The 27159-nt window shown below is 35.8% G+C and overlaps 1 long non-coding RNA gene across 1 annotated transcript in view; it reads left to right on the forward strand.

Annotated features, from left to right (window-relative positions):
- Nucleotides 1-27159, forward strand: part of LOC309628367 — a 58642-nt gene that overhangs the window by 8995 nt on the left and 22488 nt on the right. Inside the window, exon 2 of the long non-coding RNA XR_014244457.1 lies at nucleotides 21078-21286. This is a non-coding gene — a long non-coding RNA (uncharacterized lncRNA). The remainder of the gene's footprint in view (nucleotides 1-21077; nucleotides 21287-27159) is intronic.

Here is a 27159-nt window from a genome sequence, read left to right on the forward strand (position 1 = left end):
CCAGTCTCTCACCTCTGGGCGACCTTGAGGCCCTGCACAAGGAGGAAGTTAAGGTTAAGTCAGAGTGGTAAACAACCTGAGTACTGAGGCCCCTGCCCACCACACGCACACATACACACACACACGCCCTCAGCAGAGATTGGAAGACGTATAATTTCAAAGCATTTCAGGAAATATCTGTACACAAATTCACTGACCAGAGTAAACCATGCAGAGATTTCTGTGTACGCTGATTCTTTTTGTTGACCCTATGGGTAATTATCTCTCAAATTGGAGTCATCCAATGGGAGAAAATGTATTATAAAATTTTATCTAACTTTAGTGGCGGTGATCAGTGAAACTACCTTGGTCCCCAAAGGCATTTAGATCAGTCTTTTTTTTTTTTTTTCTCTTTAAACATCTTTATTGGAGTATAATTGCTTTACAATGGTGTGTTAGTTTCTGCTTTATAACAAAGTGAATCAGTTATACATATACATATGTCCCCATATCTCATATCTCATAGATCAGTCTTAATTCACTGGTTTGGGCTGTTATGAGACAATTGTCTGAGACTTTGGCCTTACAGTTCCAGGTAGAGGCCATGCAGGCACCAATACATCCTGCTGTACCTGAAATAATGCCTCAGGCCAGGTAAAAGGTGCATACAGCTGCTACAGGAAACTGGCCTGATGGTTGGTTCCGTTGGTTGGTCCATGAACTTGGAGGTCGTCACTGCAGGTGGGCCTCATTCTGCTGTTTGGAGTTCTGTTGATAGTGCAGGACATAATTAAATGCTGCACTGGAAAAAATGGAACAAATTTGGTCTCACACACTGTAAGTAAATTAATTAGAGTGGGTGACGGGGGTATACTCATGGGAAAATTCAGCAGAAGCCAAGAAAATATAGAAACCATGGATGAACATCATTTTGAGATGATTCATGGTGGGTCTCTCATGTTTCTGTATATCTTACAAGGAGGCACACTGGTTACCTTTGTTCCAGACTATCTTTTCAAGGATGTTTTTTATAACAAATGGCCTTACAAGATAGAGCTAGTACTTCCCTCTGGAGCAAATGGAAGGTTTTTATACTGTCCATGTAACAAAGACAATGTGTCCATCTGAGACAATAGATCAGCAGGTTTCCTGCATGCTGTAGAAGATTTGGACTCCTCGGCTAAGACGCAAACTCATTACTTCTGTGTCACCTGCCAGGTCTCTCTCCATCACTCCTCTGGGGAAACGGGAATCAACACAGTATTTTTCTCATGGAACTCGTGGGTCCATGAGTAATAAAATCCTTTGTATCTAACTCAGAAATCTCCTATATTCTGTCAGTATCTATGAAATATAACAAATAACTTCTCAGTTTGTAACTAAAGTCTGACTTTTACAAGTTCTTGGCAAACAGATGAAACCCAAGAAAATTAGTAAATTGTTTTGAGAAATACTTAGCAAGTTTTCAAGAAAGACATACATTCATAATAAATCCAAACCGAAGTCACCTTATGGAAACAAAAAAGGAAAGCAGAGCAGCTTTACATCTGTTAATAAGGAAATACCTGTGGAATAGGGTACATGCTGCCAAAAATATAGTATTTGGGTTCTTGTGGCATCTAACCTGCCAATAATAAATAGTAAACTACATTTTCAACCAAAAATTACAAATCGCATTTATCTCATCTAAACTTTAAAATAAAATGTACTATTCTTTTATGAAAATAAACTTTCATCTAAAATTACAAAATAAATATACAAAAATCACTAAATGGGTAAAAAGTACAAAGGAGATAAGTAATCTTTACATAATATAAATATTCTAATTCTCTTTGACAAAAGCAGTTTACAAAAACCTTACTTTTTTTTTTTAAAGACTTTAGAGCATTTTAGTGTATGGCAAAATTGAGAGGAAGTTGGAGAGTGCCTATACACACTAAACACATTTTTAAATCTACATTTTTACTCAGGTGATGTTGAAAAAATGATACATGTCTTTCTGTCTTCAAAGCCTTCTATTACATTGAAATTCCCTGTCTTTCAGGTTTCCAAAAACACTAACAATGAGAAGGTAAAAGACCATTCCATGAAAACGACTTGGGAAGCATGACTGGATCCCATGTGCCGAGCCATCCGTGACATAATTCACGCTCATTAGGGTAACCATGCGCACTTCTCTTCCCCTTTCCTATTCTTAGGTTTGAGTGATTAGAGAATCTGAACTAAGCAAGATAAAATGATATTATTTTCAATCTCCCACACACACCAGGGTTTAAGAATTTTATTCAATGTACCAAATTTCCTGGGTGTTGTCCTGAATTGGATTGTTCATTTCTGCCAAATTCAACATTAGAAGACAAAAATCCTGAAATCACTTCTCCCACCAATCGCCCCCATCTCCTAAGCCTGCTCCCAAGACCTAAAGAGAAAATATAGGAAATGAATATAATTTGGGGGCTGGAGAAAATGACAGTATTGATTGATTTATTTGTAAATGAACATAGTGTGCAGAAAGAAACTTATACAACTATGTTTTTATAGTTTGAAATAGCAACAAATCTAAAATCTAAATATTCATTGGTGATAAAATGAAATAATATACTTCAGAATATTTTGCAGTGAAATATTATGGAGAAGTGAAAATGAATAAACCACAGCTATGTGTGTCTACGGATAAATCTCAAAAATGTGATATTAGAAAAATAAAGGTTTCAGAAGGATACATACAGCGTCACAATTTTTTAATGAAATTTAAGGCCAACAGGCACATGAAAAGATGCACAACATCAATAATTATAGAGAAATGCAAATCAGAACTACAATGAGGTACCACCTCACACCGGTCAGAATGGCCATCATCAAAAAATCTACAAACAATAAATGCTGGAGAGGGTGTGGAGAAAAGGGAATCCTCTTACACTGCTGGTGGGAATGTAAATTGATACAGTCACTACGGAGAACAGTATGGAGGTTCCTTAAAAAACTAAGGAATAGAATTACCATATGACCCAGCAATCCCACTCCTGGGCATATATCCGGCAAAACCCATAATTCTAAAACATTCATGTATCCCCATGTTCATTGCTGCACTATTTACAATAGCTAAGACATGGAAGCAAGCTAAATACCCATTGACAGATGAATGGATAAAGAAGATGTGGTACATAAATACAATGGAATATTACCCAGGCGTAGAAAAAGAACAAAATGCCATTTGCAGCAACATGGATGGACCTAGAGACTGTCATACTGAGTGAAGTGAGTCAGACAAAGAAAGACAAATATCATATGATATCACTTACATGTGGAATCTAAAAAATGTTACAAATGAACTTATTTACAAAACAGAAATGGAGTCACAGTTTTAGAAAACAAACTTATGGTTACCAAGGGGGAAAGGAGGGTGGGATGAATTGGGAGGTTGGGACTGACATATACACACTAGTTTATATAAAACAGATAACTAATGAGAACCTACTGTATAGCACAGGGAAGTCTACTCAGTGCTCTATAATGACCTATATGGAAATAGATCTAAAAATAGTGGATATATGTATATGTATAACTGATTCACTTTGCTGTGCATTTGAAACTAATACAACATTGTAAATCAGCTATACTCCAATAAAAAATTAATTAAAAATAAAAAACCACAGAAACCAAAGTACATGCCAATGAAGAATAATACATATAGAATAAAGTTGTGCTTCTGTAAATAGGGATAATGTAACCCAAATTCACAACAGTGGTTACAGGAAAGAAATACAATGCAATCGGGTAGAGGTACACAGAATGTTCTTGTTCCATTTGCAGTTTTCATTTTTTTGGTTAGCTTGGATATATTATTGTTTGTTATGTTACTCTTCATTTTTATATAATGAAATATTTATTTTTTAAAAAAATAGAAAATACAACCACAATTAGATAAATTAAATGGCTAAGAATTGCAAACATATATTGGGATGTGTCATGAAACTTCTGGATCTTGGCTAATGGTGGAGATGGATAAATGATATGATATTATCCTTGGTGTCATAATTGAATATTAGAATCTCCAAGCTCAGCCAATATATTTCTATCTTAACATTCTTTGAAATAAAGTACTGCCTCCTTATTTTCCTGCTTTCTTTAATTACCCACTGCATGGATTAATCTCAGCTTCATATACCCAAAACTATAAAATAATATGCAAAATCATATGTGTTTTTCATTCATGAAAAATAAGGTCGCTACCTTCTTGAAATCACAAGATTTCCTGATCCTTACAGCACTAAGCTCCCACACCTTGAGGGTGAAGTCCTCCTCCTCATGGTCCCTGATGAGGCTGTAACACCAATAACCACATTCACATTCTAGCCCAGAGGAGGGAGAAGGAGAAATGGTTTAGGGACATTGTCCAGCACGTGCAAACAGTATTTCCATTTATATCTCCGAGGAAACGTTTGTCACTTGACCACATAGACCTTCAAAGGAGCCTGGAAATTATGATTATTTTTATTGAAGTGTAGTTGATTTACAATATGGTGTTAGTTTCAGGTGTTCAGCATAGTGATTCTGTTTTTTTTTTTTTTTTTTAAGATTATATTCCATCATAGGTTATTACAAGATACTGAGTAGAGTTCCCTGTGCTATACAATAGGACCTTGTTGGTTATCTATTTTATATATAGTCGTGTGTATGTGTTAATCTCAAACTCCTAATTTATCCCTCTCCCCCTTTCCCCTTTGGTAACCATAAGTTTGTTTTCCATCTTTGTGAGTCTGTTTCTGTTTTGTATATAAGTTCATTTGTATTCGTTTTTAGATTCCACATGTAAGTGATATCATATAGTACTAGCCTTTCTTTGTCTTAAACTGGGCATATTGACACATGTATCTAAGATTCAGATTTTAAAGGCAAGTTGAGAATAGGACAGAAAGGTGCGGTCTTCGACACACCCAACAAGCAGCTTTCCTCACATCCAGGTGTTCTGGTTACTTATTTCTGCATAATGAACTACCCCCCCGCCCCAAAGTCAACGAATCAAAGCAACGATCCTTGATGTTCAAGATTGGTGGGTCAGGAGTTTAGTAGGACTCCACTGTGTGATTCCTCTGCTCCAGGGGTTGACTGGGGTCGTGTGGTGACATACAGCTGGCAGCTGGCTGGTCCCCAGGGTATGAGAAGGCTTTGCTTACAACAGAGACTTTGGTGGGCGTGAACTGAAAGTTGGCTGAGTTGGCGCCTTGGGCCTCTCCATGTATCCCCATAGTTTCTTCACATCATTTCTCCAGTGGGTAGTTGCTCTTTTACATGGCGGCTTAGACTTCAAGAGTGGACGCTCTTAAGAATCAGACTTTGAAACTGTCACGACATACCTTCAAACGCAAGAATGGACAAATGGGGCCTAGATGCCACCTCATGAGAGAGGAGCCGTCAGAGTGAGTGGCCATCTTACTCCTGCCCTCCAGACAAGACACTTTTCAGGGTTATTTTGTTTACTCTTATAAAATCCGAATCCCATTCCTCAAACTGTGAAAAATAAAAAGAAATACCCTGGAGAGTTTTCCCAGATACAGATTACTTACAAAAAGTAATTTATTGTTGTAACTACATTGTTGGCTTTTTACAATGTAAAGTTCTGGAAGTAATTACCAACTTTAAAAAATATTTTGCTTTTGAGTAAAAACAGTTTGTTATCTTCCTTTTGAGTCAGTCTGAGTGAAAAATTCTAGTGTCACACCTTTCATAATATAGTTTGAATAACAAGAAACTGTATTTTTGGGATATGTGTGTGTGTCTTCTAGTTTAGGAAGAGATTAGGACAAAAGGACAGGCAAGTGGTCTCACATCAGTTTGCTGTTAATTATAAGGAATTTTATATTTTCTTCTGGGATGAAAATAAAATTTTAAACTTCTAATTTGGTGTTAGATGCAGAAAACAAGATAATCTCAAAATAAACACAGAAGGCATACCACGTGCCATCCAAGATCATCCACAGACACTGCATAAACTATGTAACCTTCTTTAGTTAAATACACACCACATGAGTTCATTCTTTGCTGACTGGACTCATATTTTGCTACTTTGTAAGTAATAAAATAAGAAAGAGGCCATTTCTGAAAATGTTATTTGGAGATCCTGAATTTATCTAAACATTCAAATTCTTAATTGGAGATCACGTGCTTTTAAAAGCTGTCTCTCCACTATTCCATTGTTTTAACTTCATTTTGAAATTATTTCAGACTTACAAAAAAGGTTAAAAATATTACAAATAATTTCCATATATCCTTTACCCAGCTTCCCCAAAGACTAATATCTTATAAAGTCATAGCACAGTTATCGAGACCCAGGAAATTAACAGTAATAACACATTATTCACTAATCTACAAACTTTATTCAAGTGTTCCCATTTGTCCCACTAATGTCCTTTCCCTGCTCCAGGATTCAATCAGGACACACACTGGATTTGGTCATCCGCTGTCCTCAGCATCTTCCAATCTGTGACAGCTCCCAGCCATACTGCCCTTCATGAACGTGACACTTTGGAAGACTAGAGGCCAGTAATTTTGTATATCTCCCTTCATTTGGGTTAGTCTGATATTTCCTCATGTTTATGTTTAAGTTGCAAATTTTTTTTGCAAAAATACCAGAGAATTGATTCTGTGCTCTCCTAAGTGCATTATATTAAGGGGTATATGACACTTATTTGTCTTATTACTGGAGGTGTTAACACAAAGCTTGATTAAACTGATATCAGCCAGGATTCTCCACTGTAAAATTACAGTTTTTCTATTGATAATTGGAAAGTATTTTGGGGGGAGGCACAAATAGAGTATGAAAATATACTTTTTCTCATCATACTTCTGCCCACTGATTGTTTTTTCCTGTAAAAGTTATTACTGTGGTATATGCCAAAAAATGATTTTCTATTTCCATCATTCATTATACATGTATAAATGGGAAATACTACTAATTAATTAAAATCATTCTGGATTTTATTTTCCATTCTACTGTAGTTTTGTGATAACAGTTATTAACATTGATAACAATAACTAAATTTGAAAATAATCATGAGTTTTAGGTTTTGTTTCCTCTCTGATTTGGGGTAGCTATTGCTAACATTACATTGATTTATTTGTTATTAAGGCCATTTGGTAGGGAAATATTAAGGAAATTCCACCTTCTCCTTATCTGTCTTTTCTTCTCTTCAAAAACTTTTTATTTTTTTAAGTCATACTCCCTTTACATTTTCCACTTCTTTCTTTTTTCTCTATCATCTTCCTCATACTGAAGATACTAACCATAATATAAAGGCTTTGGATGTGATACCATTTGAAGAAAAATAAATTAAATGACAGAAGAGAAGAAAACAGAATCTTATTTTGGTTTTATTTCCTGAGCCAGAAAATTGACACAATCGTGAAATGAGCGAAAACTGCTTGACATGGCAAAAACTATCAGTAATGCAGTTCTGTTTGCTTCTACAGCCCCTAGAAAAACAAGTTGGAAGCAAAATTCAAACAAACCAAGGGACTAGTAGGAAAGGAATTAAGTGCACAAGTTCAAAACAGAGAGTAACTCTTCCCTAAAGGATTTTTAAAACAGAAGAATTTCAGCTGAATCTTGAAATGTGTCTGACATTGTTTGAGCAAAAGGAGAAGCAGCCCTCGGGCCATAGATCGAATGTTTTGAGGATTCAGGGAAGTGTCAGTTTGGAATTCCACCCACAAAAACAAAATGGGGCTGGGATGCTGGTAGAGGTGTGTAGCTGCACGATTACTGAGGACCAAATAATAGGGGTCATTGAAGAATGATTTCAATTAAAAAAGAAAACAGACCGGTAAATTAATTTTCATCTGAAGAATAGTTAAGAATAGTTAAGGAAGAATAGTGAAGTGAACTTGGCCATGGTCAAGTTCATCTCAAGGGAGAAAACAAAACATTTTAAGGAACAATCCTTCTGCGCCATCATTTTATCATGGGTACATGATAAGAACAAGTTATTTTGTGATTTCTCTGATAAAGTTAAATAGCCCAATAAACTGAATCATAACTGAACCTTGGCCCCATCCTTAACCTTTGCATACTTCTGGCCCTTCATCTGCACAATCTAAATGGCAAATGACCGGCCCATTAACTAGTCCCCGCCTACAAAGTGTTCCCAGCTCCCAAGATAACCTTCAGCTTGTACCAGAGATGGTGGCTCCGGGGAAGTCTCGCCCGATGCCATCTGCTGCTCAGGTGCCCTTGAACCTGTGTGGACCAGCTCTGCCCCATCCTGTGAAAGAGACCAGCAAGCACAGGGAGAAAGAAAAGTGACCTTGGATCATGCTGTTAAACTACGTGTACCTTAAAATCCATTTTCCAGAACACTGTATCCCACTCCTTAAATATTTTGTCACGTACTATTTTAACAATAATTCCCACGTTGTTCCCCCTTGAACTTGTTGAGACCAGTTTTGTGATTAAGGTAGCACTAGCAAGCCCAGAGCAAACTAACTTACAGCCCTAATGAGACTCAGGTTGGTGACTTGGTCATTAAACCGAACATCTATAAGTGCTCACTGTGTGCAGTTACTTTCTGAACTCTTTTTTTCTCTGCAAATTATCTCATGTATTCTTAAAAAAAAAAAAAAAAAAAAAAAAAACTTCACAAAGTAGGCATAATTGTGATTCCATTTTCATGGGAAACAAAAGTTAAGCAGCTTACCCCAGGTCATAGAGTTAATAACTGTGGAAGCCAGGATATGGACCCAGAGGTATAACATAATCTAATTAACCCGATTTTCTCTTGATATGTCTAATTTTTCATTTACAAGTTACAATTTTTCTCTACCATCAATGAGCACCATTCATGAAAGAGAAACACATACACTCACTTAATTCAGTTTCCTTAAATATTTTGTCACTTGATCAAGCATGTAAAGTACCTTTGTAAAATGCAGCCTAATATCATTTTTGAATGGAAAAAGGAAACTGCTATTTGATAAGTAGCTAAGTCCTAGAAAATCTGGGCGGGGCTGGGTCTGAGTGGGAAAGGAAGGGGCAGGAGACAGGAGCTGCATCGAGAGAGCCTAGCAGTGGCGATAAACACAGTTATAGGAGCGAATGCTACAATGGCAGAGAGAGGGACCATAAGCTACCACATTTGCAATTTTGCTTTTCTTTTGGCTCATGAGTTATTCTGAAGTGGTGTATTATTTTAAAATTCTGTTTTTTTCTAATTATATTGCTGCCACTTGCTCATGAAAAAAAGTAAGCTTGTGAAACCACACATAGACAAACACACAAAGTATGTCAACCGCAATCCCACCAAACAGACTTAACCTCTGTGAATAGTTTTGCCAACAGGCAGTGAAAGAGTTAATATTCTGACTGGGGTCTGGAACCCAGGGAATTCTCTGAGACACATAATAGAATGTGCCAATCCTGTGGTAAAAGTTAACGGTAAAATACAAAAAGTCAAAGAAGCAAGACCAATAATGACACAGGAATTCAAGGACTGAAAGTTTGGATCACCTAATAGTCTTTTATCAATGACAAATCTCCTAATTTGATCATTGTACTGAGGCTATGCAAGAAAATGGCCTTGTTCTTAGAAAAGATCTCTAAAGTGTTTAGTCATAAAAAGGCATAAAGTTCCAACTTAACTCTTGAATAGTCCAGAAAAATTTAATGTGCATACACATAAATAGAGAGATGATGAAAAAGTAAATGAAACAAAAATGTCAATAACTGGTAAATCTGAGTAAAAAGATATATGGGAGTTGTTTGTACTATTCTTGCAACTTTTCTGTAAATTTGAATTACATCAAAAAGTTACAAAAAAAAAAGATAGTTCAGATCACCTGACCAGGTGAAGAGGTTAAGATCACTTCACTACATAAGATGCTGACTGAGGCTACAGACTGAATGAACTGGTTCCTGGAAGAAGGAGGTTATAAATGCAATTACGGCCAGTTTGCAGAGATGAGAACTAAACAAGACACATGCATGTCCTTGCCGTACCTATACTCTTTCATACAAGACCTACGATTAATATTCAACTCGATACTTCAGGATTTTAGTGACAAGATATCAAAGGGAGACTGTGACTGAAAAATGAATAACACATAATCACCCAGAGTTAGGAATGCAATATATGGAACCATCCATAAATTGAAAAACTTAATAAGCCTATAATCGAGTCATATCTTGTAAAACTTGTGAGCGAGGTTATGGACACATAGAACTGATGTGAGTAACAGAGACAAAAATTCAACAAAGTTTTTGAGAAGGTATCACTTCCAAATGAACCACTTGCCAGAATTAAAAGAGGCAGACTGTCTAAGACTTAAAATAGCCTTTTCGATGCTCTACCTCCCCAAACTTCAATAAACAGGAGTCAGGTTAAAACTTTCTGCACTCACCCAAAATAGCATGTTCCTCAATGTTTTCTAATCTGTGGAAGAGGAAGATAATGTCTTCCAGGAGAAAGAGTCAAAAGCCAGAGAGAACCATGGCACCCCTCCCAGGGAGGGGACATTTCCCACCCTTGGGGTAAGACCCGCACATTCTCCCCATGGGGTTCCAGATTCGCTATGTCCTAGGGATGACCTGGGCCTCCATGGTTCTCTTCCTGAAAGGAATGTTTAGTGGGGTTTTCTGGATCTGTTCAACCCTTGCTTTTGGTGTGTGCGGGGAAAGAAGGAAAACCATCTGTATAGTTAATAGGTTTATAGATAAAGAAGATCCATGTAGAGACAATGTTCAGATGATCACAAATCCTGGAACTGTGGCTTTAGGGTTAGCTCCTCTGAGAAGGGGGTGAGAATAGTTTATGTGCATGGGAAGAAAAGCAAATATTTTTATCAAGAGGGCAAGTGCATTAGGTGGTATTATTGTCGAAGTATCCCCTCTCCTACTGAGCCCATTCTCACAAGATGTCAAGTTGAGCCAAGTAGCAGCTGGGGGCCAAGAAATAGCTGTAGAAATTTATGTGATAGCAAGTGGTTCTGACGTTGCTCTTTCAGTTGTGCTGAGATTGTCCTAGATGTTGGCGGCTCATCTCACCTGGGTCCATCAGTGGAGGAAAACAGAGTGAGGGCCATCTTTAGCCTACTTGTAACGACGGTGAGAATTATATCTATGCTTCTGTTCGCCACTGAGATTTTGAGATTGTTTATTACTGCAGCATAATGTAGGAGAATCTAACCAATACACTGGAAGGTTAGTTAGGGAGAATCAGTTTCTACACGACAGGAAAGAAGACTAGTATTAGTGGTGATGGTCACTGAACATGGAAAGCAGATGTGTTATTTGTCTACTAATTCAACAGACACTTCTTGAAGACAGCAGCTGTATTCAGGAATGGTGCGATTGTCGCTATTTTTTCTGATGTCCAGAAATGCATGTGACTGAGGTTTTCTTATTGTGAAATGTGGGAAATTGGTGATCTAGGACAAGAAGAACAATAGCTTTGCAGGAGAAATTTAAAAATTATTGTTTTATTGTGGTCAGCATATGCCAGTGTGAACCAAGTACAAAAGTATGCAGACTATTTCGGATAAAAATCAAGAATCTGTCATTAAATCTGGCAGTTATTTGGAAGGATGTCCCACACAGGCAGCTTAAAGAACAATCAGCAGAAGATCCAGCAAGAAAGTCTTTTCCTCTTGGACTTGAAGCTCTGTGGGCCTCATGAACATACATGAGTTTAGCAAGTCCCAAGGAAAGACAGCCATGAATTTCCATAATTGACTTAACAGTTGGTGGCCTGAAAGTAAGTCTAATGGCATCCCTAATTCTACACTAACATCCTTTTGGAAGAGACAATAAACAGAGAAGGCCCAAAACTGATGTAAGACACACAGCATATATGAAGACAGTAAAGGTAAATGCCCCAGTGAGTGTGAGATAAACAGACATCATAGCACAGTTACCAGTTGGTCATGAAATTTAGTGCAATCTTAAAGAGAGAAGCACTCACATGGCCAAAAATCAATATATTTCTATTAGTTCATTTATATAAGGAAGTGAATTGAATGACTAAATGAAAAACTCACATAAGGCAACAAAGAACAAATATTTTTTGATGTTACAAAAAGAATTATAGGAAAAAAGAATTTTATAATATGGAAGGTACCAAGGGAATTGTAGATTAACCTACTAGGCAAGTTGAAGGGACTTAAATGTAAACTCCAGAGAGAGATTTTCTCTATGGAGTGAGATGAAGGACTTCAGGACTCAGAAAAAGAGGAGCCCATCGAACTGACCTGGAAAAAAGGAATGTCATTTAGAAAAAATCAAACCATGAGAGGAATCTCACAAATTCCATTATTGTAAACAAAGTAACATCAAGGAAAAAAAAATAAACAGAGGGGAGAGGATCAAGACGGCAGAGTAGGAGGACAAGGAGCTTGCCTTCTCCCAGACACAACTAAATTACTTCTACATGAGGAACAGTTCTCACTGCAGACAAACTGGAGACGGGCAGAAAGACTCATTCACAGCCAAGGCTGTGAAGAAAGAGCCACACGCAATCAGGGAGGAAGGGAGGAGAAACGGTCAGATCAGGACCTGTGCCTGCAGGAGGGGGCACAGAAGGTGGGGTTACATGGGCTCAGAGATCCTCCCTGGGGAGAGACGGGTTCAAATCACAAATTGGACGGCCCAGCCCTGGGGTCCAACACCAGGAAGATGAGCGCCCTTAGCTGGATTGGAAACCAGTGGGAGTTACAGGAGGGGTGTAAGGCCTCTAGACTCTGCTCTTGAAGAGCACACACACACATGCTTACTCTTGGGAACAGTGCAGGGGAAGCAGGTTGAAACTGCTTGGGGCTCTGGCTGGTTTCCTGTGACCACCCCAGCACATGCCCTGGCCCACACCGGGTGCCTGCTCCAGCCCCTCTTGCTCCAGTGCAGTTTCCTACTAGGGTGAATGTTCCTGTTGCCAAGGGGAGTGAGCATTTGGGGGCAATGAAGATGGCTGAGACCCTGCACTGCCTCTAAATTGGGCAAGGATGGCCAATGCTGGTCCTCATAGAGGCAGCAGATCAGGAGCAGTCTGGAGCTCTGACGGGTGTGCTGGCACCAAGTGCATGATCCACCCCCTCTTGCTCTGCCACGGCACCCCCCTGGGGCAAAGGTGCAATTGCTGGGAGGTGGGGGAGACACACACATAGAAGGAATAGAACCAGTGTGGACCTGACCCTCAGGACTTCTGCTCCAGCAACTTGGGACAAGCAAGCTGTGATGGTCACTGAGCAGAGGCAAAGCGCAGATCATACTTGCCTGGGGCTCTAGGCCCTCCATCTCCAGCCCCACCTCCCACCAAGGTGAGAGCTGCCAGCACACCTTGGGGGAAGATGTGACCCATGCTCACTACAGATCCAGCTCTCCCCAAAGCCACTGGGCACATGCAGGCTGCATAAGAATGCTATCACACAAGGATACCACTTCGATAACAGGATAAGTAACTGTTTTATCTAATTTCATAAAGACAGAGAAGGTTAAACAACATGAGAAGAGAGAGGAATTTGTTTCAAATAAAAGAACAAGAATAAATCCCTGAAAAAGAACAACTAATGAAATAGATAAATCATTTGCCAGATAAAGAGTTCAAAGCATTAGTAATAGGAATGTTAAATGAACTTGGGAAAAGAATAGGTGAAAATAGTAAAATTTTTAATTGGGAACTAGTAAATGTAAAAAAGAACTAGTCAAAGTTGAAGAATAAAATAACTGAAATTAAACAAGCATATAAAAATGCATTAGAAGGAATCAACAGCAGATTAAGTGATACAGAAAAATGCATAGGTGATCTGAAAGATAGAATAATGGAACTCACCCAATCAGAACATCAAAAAGAAAACCAAATTTTAAAAACTTGAGGACAGTTTAAGGGACCTCTGGGGCAACATTAAGCATACAGATGTTTGCATTATAGGGGACCCAGAAGGAGAAGAGAGGGAGGAATTAGAGAAATGCACTTTATGAAATTATGGCTGAAAACTCTCCAAACCTGAAGAAGGAAACATATCCAGGTTCAGGAAGCACAGAGAGTCCAAACGAGATGAACCCAAAGAGATGCACACCAAGACGTCATAGTTAAAATGGTAAAGGTTTACTATAAATAGAGAATTTTGAAGGCAGCAAGAGAAAACAAAGACTTACATATAAGGAAACTCCATAAAGGCTATTAGATGAGTTTTCTGCAGAAACTTTGCAGGCCAAAATGGGGTGGCAAGATATATTTAAAGTGCTGAAAGGGAAAAAACTACAACCTAGGACACTCTACCCAGCAAGATTATCATTCAGATTTGAAGCAGAGACAAAGAACTTCTCAGACAAAAACTAAAATTGTTCGTCAACACTAATCTACATGACAAGAGGTGTTAAAGGGTCTTCTGTAATTGGAAAAGAAAAGGTCATGAAAAAAAGTAAAAATCTATAGGAAAGGAAAAATCACACTACTAAAATCAAATATATAGAAAAGGCTGTGAATCAACCACTTAAATAAGCTAGCACAAATACTAAAAGACAAAAACTGTAAAATCAATTATACCTACAATAAACAGTTAAGAGATAGACATGAAGACATAAAATATGGCATCAAAAACACAAAATGTGGGCGAGGGAAGTAAAAAATGTAGATCTTTTAGAATGTGTTTGAATTAAAATGACTACAAGTTTAAAACAAGTAGATATAGCTATAGGTCAGCATATATGAACCCCATGGTAACCACGGATCAATTGGGAACAAGAGATACACAAGAACAGAGTGAAAGGAACACAAGCATACTACTAAAGAAAATCATCAAACCACAGGGAAGAAGCTAAAAGAAGAAAAGAATAGAGAACTACAAAAATAACCAGAAAACAAGTAACAAAATGGCAAAAAGTGCATATATATCAATAATCACCTTAAATATCAATGGTTAAACTCCAATTGAAAGATATAGGGTAGCTGACTGAATAAAAAACAAGACCCATCTATATGCTGCTTATAAGAGACTCACTTCAGAGCTAGAGATACACAGAGACTGAAGATGAGGAGATGGAAAAAGATATTTTATGTAAATGGAAAATACCTTGAGACAAATGAAAATAAAAACAACTTTCCAAAATCTATGGGATGCAGCAAAAGCAGTTCTAAGTTCTACAAAGGAAGTTTATAGCTATACAGGCCTATCTCAAGAAACAAGAAAAGTCTCAAATAAACAACATAACCTACCATCTAAAGAAATTAGAAAAAGAAGAACAAACAAAGGCCAGAGTCAGCAGAAGGATTGTAACAATAAAGATCGGAGAGGAAATAAATAAAATAGAGACCAAAAAAATTAGAAAAGACCAATAAAGTGAAGAATTGGGGTTTTTTTGAAAAGATGAACAAAATAGATAAGTGTTTAGCCAGGCTCATTAAGATAAAAAAAAGAGGAGTACCCAAAAATAAGAAATGAAAGAAGAGAAATTACAACTGACATCACAGAGATACAAAAAATCATAAGAGAATACTATGAACAGTTATTTGCCAACAAATTGGACAATCTAGAAGAAATGGACACTCTTCTGGAAACACACAATTTTCTAAGACTGAATTAGGAAGAAATAGATAATCTGAACAGACTGATCACTAGTAGTAAAACTGAATTAGCAATTAAACACCCCCAGCAAACAGAAGTCCAGGACATGACAGCTTCACAGGGGAATTCTACCAAACATTTAAAGAAGAGTTGATACCTATTCTTCTCAAACTATTCCCTCAAATTAAAGAGGATGGGACACTCCCAAATTCATGCTACAGGGCAACAATTATCCTGACACCAAAACCAGACAAAGACACTACAAAAAAAGAAAATTATAGGACATTATCTCTGCTGAGTATAGATGCAATAATTCTCAACAAAATACTCACAAACCAAATTCAACAATATATTTAAAGGATCATACATCATGATCAAGTGGGATTTATTCCAGGGATGCAAGGATGGTTTATTATCCACAAAGCATTCAATGTGATACACCACATTAACAAAAGGAAAGATAAAATCACATGATCATCTCATTAGATGTAGAAAAAGCATTTGACAAAATTCAACAGTCTTTTATGATAACAACTCTCATCAAAGTTGGTATAGAGGGAACACATCTGAACATAATAAAGGTCATTTATGACAAACCCACAGCTGACATCATACTCCATAGTGAAAAGCATTTCCTTTTCACTATGTTGTCAAATGTAACAATCTTTTCTTTTATTGCCTTTGGATTTTGAATCACATTTACAAAGCCTTTTCCAACACTAAAACTAAAGAGAAATTCACCAATGTTTCTTTCTAGTACATCCATTGTTTCATTTTTTACGTTTAGATACATTATCTATTCTTATGTATGGTGTGAGATATAATTTTAACTTTTTCCAAATGGTGACCTAGTTGTCCTTCACCATTTATTAATGTCAATCTTGACTCCAGTGAACTGAAATACCAATTTGTCATACATTAAATTTCCATATGTATTTGAGGTTAATTTTGGACTTTCTATTTGATTATTCTATTTGTCTATCCATATATATTTTAAATATTAAAATTTTTTTCATCGTATAGATTTTGCACACTTTTTGTGAAATTTATCTCTATATATTTATTCTTCTTTGTTGTGACCTTAAATGGTATTATCTTTGCTATTGTATCCTCTGTTTATTATTTGTGTATATGAAGATTACTGGTTTTCTATGTTAATTTTATATACTGCTAACTCAATTCATTGATATCTGAGTTAGTTTTAGTGTTGATTTGATGGAGTTTCTACCTAGACCATCATATCTGAAAAATAGAGATAGTTTTCTTCTGTCTTTACCCATTTTTATGTCTCCAACTGATTTCCCTTATTTAATTGTCTTGGTTAATAATATTTCTACTACAATGCCAAAGAGTAGCAGAGATAGATATAGATATAAGTACAGATAAACACGTAATAATGTTAAGAAAGTATAATTCCATTCCTATTTTCTTTAGAGTTTTCATTATGAATGTATATTGAATCTTTTTAAGAGCTTTTTCAGTGTCTATAGAAATAGTCTTGTGATGTTGTATTGAATTAAGATGAAGGAAGAAATGAATGTGGACCAGTGAGAAGGCAAGTTATGGAGGAAATTTAGGGGAAAGATCGAATGTAGAAATTCTCACAGACAAGAAAGGGTAAACCTGTGTGGTTTGTATTGGCACAAAGGAGCCATTCTTAATGCACGTAAATCTATCAGTTTTCTAAAAATGGTAATTATTTTTCTGAGGTATATATGTATTTCTGAAAGCATAAAAAGAAGATACTTTATGAAGTACTAAAGACTAGTGAAGCAGAGACCTGTCTTTTTATTCCTCCTGTTGCTATGGAAACTTTTCAGCATCAAAAGCTGATTTCACAATGAATACTTCGGAACAATTACACACAATAACCAATCTGCTGTATAATTTATCTGAGGTTTTAGAAGCCACCCAGATGTCTCAAATTCTTAAACTTTTGAAAATAATTTCTTGTGTATTTTATTATTATGAAATAAGATGATAAAAATGTTGCTATTTGGATAGTTCAACATCTATCAAAATTTAAATTAAATGTAAGAATAAAATGGAGATTGCATCTAAGTCATATCTTGGGCTTTAGGAATTTTTTTTTTTTCATTTTTGTTTAACATGTTTGGCGGCATCATTTCTTATGAATCAAATACTTCATATTCAAGAAAAAGCACCTTAGTCTACTTTGCAGTACGTGACCTTTACTTAGAACTCAATTTTAATTTTAACTAGATTTGTCCAAAATATCTTTCAAAATGTAAATGTACATGCCCTCTGTCAAAAATTATTCTAATCTAGATATGACTTTAAATAATCCAAAATTAAATTAAAATGTCAATGGAATAACTGAGAACTAGTCTCTCTTATTAAACTAAAACACCTCTGTATAATTAATGTATAGCCCTAAGAGTTAAATAGGATATTACAATAAAATCATCATTGCACTTTAACAGGTTCTGTGATATGTCAGGTATGCCTCCGGTTTGTAGAAATATGAATTCTAAAGAGTTTCTAATAGAGTACCTCATTATAAGAAACTAGTTACAATAGCCAGGACATGGAAACAGCCTAAGTGTCCATCAACAGATGAATGAATAAAGAAGATGTGGCACATATACACAATGGAATATTAGCCATAAAAAGGAATGAAATTGGGTCATTTGTAGAGCTATGGATGGGCATAGAGTCTGTCATACAGAGTGAGGTAAGCCAGAAAGAGGAAAACAAATATCGTATATTAACACATATATGTGGAATCTAGAAAAATGGTACAGATGAACCTAGTTCCAGGGCAGGAATAGAGATGTCGATGTAGAGAACAGGCGTGTGGATGCGAAGGGGGGGAAGGGGGGGTGGGATGATTTGGGAGATTAGGATTGACATAAATACACTACCATGTGTAAAATAGGTAGCTAGTGGGAACCTGCTGTATAACACAGGGAGCTCAGCTTGGTGCTCTGTGATGACCTAGGTGGGTGAGATGGGGGGGTGGGAGGGAGGTCCAAGAGGGAGGGGATATGGGGATATATGTATACAAATAACTGATTCAATTCGTTGTACAACAGAAAGTAACACAACATTGTAAAGCAATTATACTCCAGTAAAAAAAAAAAAAACTAGAAAACAAATACAAATTGAATTCATCAGTAGACCTGGTTTAGATATTCAGTAATAAATCAGCCAACAGTAGAAGGAGTCATGAAGTATTAAAAAATACATACAGAAATCTGCTAATAAAAGTGCATACAGAATTTTGAAACTTAGAATCAATACTGTGGAATTAGATCAATATCGTTAAAAAGACCATGTTACAAATACTGTCATTTTATTTCTCCAAGAATAATAAATGCTAATAACCTTTGAAAAGAGTATTCAGCACTATTAAAAATACTACAGTAAAAATTGAAAGATAAAAGTCATTTACCAAATAATAATGGTATAAATTAAGTAAAATTTCAACAGAAATGTCGAGGACGTACAAGATCAATGACAAATCATAAGCTTCTACTACTTTTCTCTTGGCTCAGCTTTCCCTACCTTTTGAGCTGTAATTTCAAACTTTTATTATAACTCTTACAGTATTATTATCATGTGACTTGATCAAGATGCTGACACATGGCAACTTAGCACCTTTGCTGCACATGAAAAATATAAAATGATATAAAATTCACAATGACATAGTGAAGTGAATTTTTCTCATTACAAGTTAGAAACTGATAGAAAAATGTTAAAAATTTGACAATTTTTTAAAATATCTGTTTCATTGGAATACATAAAAAAACTTCTAAATTATCCATTTATAAAAATGCCTTGACAGGATACTATTGCTATCCTCATATCTCAACCTGAAATTTTAATAAAAATTAAAAAAGACAAAGAATACTGGAAATAAGGAAGGTAGGAAAGAGAAAGGAAGAGAGGGGGAGGGAGAACAAGAGGAAAGAAAGAAAGAAAGAAAGAAAGAAAGAAAGAAAGAAAGAAAGAAAGAAAAGAAAAGAAAGAAAAGAAAGAAAGAAAGAAAGAAAGAAAGAAAGAAAGAAAGAAAAGAAAGAGAAAGAAAGAAAGAAAGGAAGGAAGGAAGGAAGGAAGAAAGAAAGAAAGAAAGAAAGAAAGGAAGGAAGGAAGGAGAGAGAGAGAAAGAGAGAGAAAGAAAGAAAGAAAAAGAAAGAAAGAAAGGAAGAAAGAAGAGAGAAAAAAGGAAAAGAAGGAATGAATCATATATTTTGACCATAGATAACTGGGCCAGATGTTGGCCAGAAGTTGCTGAATCTTCAAGTAAGCCCAAGCCTTTGGATCCTTTCCATGGCTGATGCGGGGTAAAGCCCAGGAAGCAGGCATACGTCCAAGTATAGCGTTTACCTGAGTATCGCACCTCATACACCATTTAGGACACCTTAAGCATTGGACTATAGTGATGGCTAGTGATACTGAGTCACGTGGCTAGGAAATTATCTTACGGTGATTGCCAAAGGTTTTAAGTAGATCGTCTAAGGTAGACTCTTTAGATTAATATTTCTACTTTGTTCCTTCCCTAACACATTCCCACGGGGAAATCGAAAGACAAAAACGGTCTAGTCATACATCACCAAATACTTCTATCAGGTTGTAGTTATCCTTAGAAAAATAAATCACGGCAGAGAAACTCCACCCCCGACCCCATGTAATTATGTGGCTAAAATAATCCATGAAAAAACTTCTGAAGCTGTGACAACACAGCATAGATTTGAAGGTGTGATTAATCTTGCTAATGTAAGCAGTTCAACAGAAAATTAAGGACATTTTCATGCTTTTTTAATAGACATTTCAGTAAGTCTTCCTGTTCTGGTATGCTAAAGGACAAGTTCGAATGTGTGCTTATTTCCTATTCAGAACAAACTCATTAGACTCCTTGGGAGACATAAGATGTGTCTTAGCCTAGAGTTAATTCCTCTTCCCGGAGGAGACCTAAATGAGGAAGGGGGAAGGGCAGTAATTAAGAGGAGGCACTCTGGAGTGGGGATGTCTTAGCGACCAGCTCAGCTTTGCTGCTTGACCGCAAGAACACCAGCGTCTCAATGCTGCGGGTAAAACCTCAGTTTCTGCATGTGTACGGGTAGATTTAACGGTGCTTGAGGCTACAATAATATGTGAGACCTGGCCAGCTGTGTAAATCTGAGCAAGTCTGGGTTTCACATTCTTCATCGGCAAAAAATAAATTTTGTGTTTTGAATATGTACCCACCTTACGGGACTATTGTAAAGATTAAAGTAGATAAGACATGTGCCTGGCTAAAATGGGCACTTCCAACAAACAGCTAATTTTATTATTGTTTTCCAAACGGAAATTAAAATGTAGTCTCAGTAGAAATATAATTTAAACTACTGAAGGACTTTTATGTAAGGTTGCCTTTGAAACACTGATCAAAGAGAAGCTCTTGATATGAAAAACTTCTGGAATTAAAGAAATACCTCTATGATCTAGCTTATATTGATCGAGCTGTTATTCCCATTGGAAGCCCTAATGTTCACAAATGTCTCTGCCAAGGTAGAACAGCAATTGACAATGGCATTGTTCATCCACAGTCTCTTAGCTGGGAAAAGCCCCAGGAGCTGAAGTACAGAATACCTGCCTGATCTGCTGTGTACCTGCACCCTTTCTCATCCCCACGCTGCGTGGCCCTGATTGCTGGGAAGTGGAAAGCTGTTACCTGCGCATGAACCTTGAACAGTGTGTTACATTGCCCCCTGATGCCTTGCAGGAGCTCATGGGTGAAGTCTAAGGCTTGGCTTGGGTGAGAGCTTGCACGCTCCTGGTACTGGGATTCTGTCTCTTTCAGGATGTTCAAAACTAATCCTGCCCTTATAAACCATTTGTATGTCTCACGTGTTTAATGTCTTCTGCGCCTTTGTCTACTGATTTGTTTGTTTTTCTGTTATATATGTGAATGATGTACACATTTTAAGGAAGGTAGCTATTTGATACATTTTTCTTCAAATCTTTTCTTTCTTGCCTTCTAATTGGTTTTGATTTCCAAACTTTCATTTTACTATGTCCTCATAACTACTATGAAAATGAAAAGAACTTATATATATTATAAATGTAGGATTTATCACATAGGGAAAACTAAGTATCATGAAGATTATAATTATTACATGAACAATGAACAAACTTGAATACATCAACATTGTTTAATTATATGTGATTATCAAACATTTTAATTTGATTAGTAAATATTTGATTACTATAAATACTTTATATTTTTAAAATGTAGGCACATTTACATGCATACCTATTTACATAGCTGCATACTTAAATTTTGTATATATATATACAAACATGTTTGTATATATACACACATATTACAGTTAGTAAAACCAAACATGATAGAGAAAAGGAGTTTTTATCTATAAAAATTTAAGTTCTCATGTACAGATATGTTTATTTTTCATTTTTATGTTAGTAATTTTTTGACATATTTTTAAATGAAGAACAGAAATTTAGACATAAAATTTAATAAAATATTTAAACAATTTTAGATATTTTGATCCTGCAGAAATTCATATTTAACTGATAAATGCCTAATCTCAGATTATGCCTTCTAAAAAATTATTTCTCAACAATAATGAATTATCTTAACCCAAATACTTTCAATAGAAGTGAAGAAATATATGAAAGTTATATATACATTTTTAGAAACAGAAGCCCATTCACTCTTAATACAATTACAAAACAGAAATCTATTATTTAAAGTATTCAGATGTTTTCAATACTATAGCATATATAGAGAATGAAGGTATGAATTTTCCCATTGTAAAGACAGTTTTTCCCTTGTTAAATCATAATAAAATAGAATTCTGTATCACTAATTAATGAAATATATCACACAGATTTTTTAATTAGTTCCCGTTATAGTTCAGCACTAAGTTCTTCTCCTCATTTTACTCTGTTATTTACATTTACACAAAGATAACAGGGGAAAGAAAAGGTGAGAGGAGTCACAGGACACACAAAAATGTAGAATATACTAGAGCGTCCCATAGTGAAAAATATTATAGATGTAAGGCAAGTCAAGGGAACATTTATCAGAACTTCAGGTTCAGAAAGATCTGGGTAAATATACTTCAATTCTGGAAAATTTTACAAGAAAATATTCTAAATTAACAATGAAATGTGTACTAATAAATGCCTAAGAATAAGTAGTTTGATGATTTTACTTTTTTTCCCCATTCATTTGTAGTTAAATGAATTACTGAAAATATTTTTTAAAAGATCTTACTGAGAAAATAATTGCCATTACGCATTTAAAATTTGGAGTTCAGTACACATAAAGTCCAAATGGGGAAAAGTAAATAAAATTAAAATTTGGCTCTATATAACACCAAAAATTATGTTTCTCTTCACCTCATATCTCTATCACTAAGAGGTAACCTTGATTAATACTATAAGAATTTCAAAATGTGTGATTTGAAATTTTAAAAAATAGAATGTTTCAGCCTTAAGCAGTAAAGATTTTAATTACTCTTAACGGCTAAAATTTCTGCTCATAGACAAAATGTCTTTTGAAATGGAGTTTCTCATTTCTCCTGGCAGTAATTAACAATCCAAGTAATTTCAGAATTGTTTCTGTGGATAACCCATGTCTTTTTGTTACATTAATCTGTCAATATTTAATTAAAAAATTAATCCCCTCTGATATTTTTAAATGTCAGAGAATAATGCGTAAATTGATTACTTACAAGTGCAACAAATTGCTTCTGTCTTATCAGATTTTCATAATGAAATATAGGTGAATAGTGGATCTTTTAATATATATTGTTGTTCCATGGCATTTTGTGTCAGATGGTATTTTTACAGTACATAATAGTATTCATATCTATTAGCAGTTAGCTTTTCATGTATTTATAGGTGATAAGAACAAAGGGAAAATTTCTTGTAGTGTGTACACACTCAAAGCTAATAAAATAGCCATTTGCCCCAAGTCACAATAATATAAAGATGAGTGGTCTAGTACATATCATTTTTAACCTCTTCCTTAGACTGTACTTTATCATGAGTTTCTACTCCCCAAATAGTGGCATATAGGAAATGTTCAGCACCAAACAAAAAGATTATGAAGACCAGAGAGCTGTCTCTACCCTCCCGTTTTACAGCTAACTAATCCATTCAATTTTATGCTTTGAAAAGAGTAAAGATGAATTGCCTAAAGCAATTCATGTCAAAATCATTTTGGAAAAAAAAAAAAAAAATCATTTTGGATGAGACAACATAAAAACCCAGGGTCATGAATTTCTTTAAATGTCACAAGGTTTCTGCATTCCTATTGCATCATAAGTGTCCTTGCTTTCTTGTTTCACTCTAGAAAAACAAAAACTGAAAACCATAGTGATGCAAGGTGGGTGTAGTTTATGCAAGAAAGATGACAGCAAAGAGGTAAATAAAAGCCTTTGGCTCTAAGTCAAAAAAGAGACAAGTTACTCAACATCACTAATCATTAGAGAAATGTAAATTAAAACTACAATGAGGTATCACCTCACACCAGTCAGAATGGCCATCATCAAAAAATCTACGAACAATAAATGCTGGAGAGGGTGTGGAGAAAAGCGAACCCTCCTACACCATTGGTGGGAATGTAAACTGGTACAGCCACTATGGAGAACAGCATGGAGGTTCCTTAAAAAACTAAAAATAGCACTACCATATGACCCAGCAGTCCCACTATTGGGCATATACCCTGAGAAAACCATAATTCAAAAAGATACATGCACCCCAATATTCATTGCAGCACTATTTACAATAGCCAGGTCATGGAAGCCACCTAAATGTCCATCAACAGAGGAATGGATAAAGAAGATGTGGTACATATATATAATGGAATATTACTCAGCCATAAAAAGGAACAAAATTGTGCCATTTGCAGAGATGTGGATGGACCTAGAGAGTGTCACACAGAGTGAAGTAAGTCAGAAAGAGAAAAACAAATATCATATAATATCGTTTATATGTGAAATCTAGAAAAATGATACAGATGAACCTATCTGCAAAGCAGAAATAGAGACACAGATGTAGAGAACAAATGTATGGATACCAAGGGGGAAGGGGTGTGGGATGAACTGGGAGATTGGGATTGACATATATACACTACTATGTATTAAATAGATAACTAGTGAGAACTTGCTGTATAGCTCAGGGAACTCGACTCAGTGCACTGTGGTGACCTAAACGGGAAGGAAATCCAAAAAATAGGGGATATATGTATATGTATAACTGATTCACTTTGCTGTACATCAGAAACTAACACAACATTGTAAAGCAACGTTACTCCAATAAAAAATTAATTAAAAAAAGGACTCTGATGAAGATTTGACTATTACTGTAAGATGTAAATATGAAATTACAATGTTATAAAGCAATGCTTTTGTTTTAATAATACCAAATAAAACATCTCTTATTCACATACCAAAAAAAAAAAAGAGGCAAGTTAATGTGCATATTACATTTCAAGTTGATATAAAATTTATAAAGTAGGTGTGAATATATGTTTTATGGTTCCCACTTTAACTGGCTTTTCTAATCAACCAATGGCTTTTCTAGTCTGATATTGTCAAATGATAATATCATAAATAAATGATTGCTGGCAGAACTAAGGCAGCCAGTGTCACACACTAGTGGCAGAGCATAAATTGGTCAAGGTGTATAGAAAACAATTTGACCTTGAAAATGATGGTACATTTTGAGCCTTTCTAGGAATCTCTCCTAAGGAAATAATTCCTTAAAATTTGGGGAAAAGATTGTACGAGAAAATGTTTAAAAGCCATCATTTATATATGTTATAACAAATCACTGGGATAAATGCTGGTGGTGCTCTCACACACACACACACGTGCGCACACACACACACACACACACACACAGGAGGTGACATATCCATATGATCAAATTTTATTCAACTATTGAAGGAAACTGAACATTAATTAAAAGGCATAGAAAAGATGTCCTAAGGTAATGTTTAGATGACAGAGTAGGTTACAAACCTATATATTGAAAATTATTCCAATAAATGTAAGAATAAGTGGGAGAAACTGCATCGAAATGTATTGTTGGATGCTGAATGGTTTTCTTTTACTTCCCTTTATAAAGTTTTTGTCTTTTCCACATTTTATAGGTGTATAATGTTTCTTTGAAACAAAAAAAAACCTAGAAGTTTTAAAATTATTTCATAATAAAATAGTCTGAGAAAACAGATTAATAGCTTTATTCAAATGAATAATTAGATCTTTTTTCTAAATTTTCAAATTTTCCTCAATCTGGGAACATTTCACATTGAGCAGTTTGGGAGGGAGGTAAGTTTGCAGAAAAATAATTTTTGTTCTTTGTAGAACCCTGTCTATGTAAGCATAGGTAAAACACTCTAGAACAGAAAGAATATATATTGAAACTTTGTGCCAGGAACAAGTAGTAACGATTAAGAACAAAGAAAGTAGAATTAAGAGATATTTTGAAGACAGATACACTTTTAATAATGAATATCTCAGTTTTCCCTTTTGTAAAATTAGGGATTTGGACTGATTGAGCTCTATATTCTTTCAGTTCCAACAGATTATGCTTCTATGATGTTATCTCCAAAAACTGTAATTTGTCCCCAGAGTTGCCTTTGCACAAATAATCTCTCTGGAGTTATTGCTCTGGGAAGGAGGGATTAAGATTCTGGTGCCTTATAAATGTTCTCAGCTGCACAAGCTTTTTCCCTGTGGTCCACACTCTCCTTCCAAATCTCTCAGCTTCAGCGTTCAGAGGCTTTTACACTTAGGGGAAGTGGAATTATTTTTTAGGAATCATTTGTTTAAGCTTTGAGAAGTTATCTTTTGGACTTGAAACCACATTATTTTCTCCTCACCATTTCATTTTATTTTGTTTTCCTTCAGACGCTGGTATGCATTTCCCTCCCTGTTTTGATTGCTTTGCACTCCATTCTTTCCTTGGTGACTGTTGGGTGCTCCACATGTGTTTCACATAAAGTCACCAGCTTCCTCTGGTGTTAGATGACAGCCTCCTTGAAAGTTGAAGACAAGGTGCTTGCACTTTGTCTAAAAAGAAGCATAATTGGAACTAACAGAAATTTACAGTAGCCAAGGTTACGTCACAGTAGAGAACCCTGCAGTCCTGGATGAAGGAACAGTCTTAAAGAGCAACCTGCAAGGTGAAATATATTGATGTCTGTAACAGGATGTGAGCGCCTGCCATGCATATATCTGGGAAGCTTTAGGAGTTAGAGAGAAAAGAAGATCAGGAAACAGAGGCTGATTAAATGTTGCATTGCTCTCAATAGGCAAATCAAATTAAAAACAATCTTGAAGTCCTGAGTAAAGTAAATAGAATCACACTTTATAAGGCAAGAAGCAGCTGTGTAGCTGAGGGGAGCTTCCTGTGGCTGTGAACGTTTTATGTGAGGTCCCCAAATCCTCTTTAGACAAACGCTTCCTTCTGGACTGTTTCCAAGGTCTAATTGTTTTAGTAAGCATATGAACCCCAGAGGACAGGATTCATAGGAGTGCTACAAACAGAAGGGAGGTTTAAAGTAGAATTATACCCACTTAAAAGTGAGGTGCTTTTACCCCATTTCCTCTATTCTATTGAAAACAGTCTTCAGTGACGGAGTGAAAGCCT

The sequence above is a fragment of the Balaenoptera borealis genome (genome assembly GCF_965194805.1).
Source record: "Balaenoptera borealis genome assembly, chromosome: 4".
Classification (NCBI taxonomy): domain Eukaryota; kingdom Metazoa; phylum Chordata; class Mammalia; order Artiodactyla; family Balaenopteridae; genus Balaenoptera; species Balaenoptera borealis.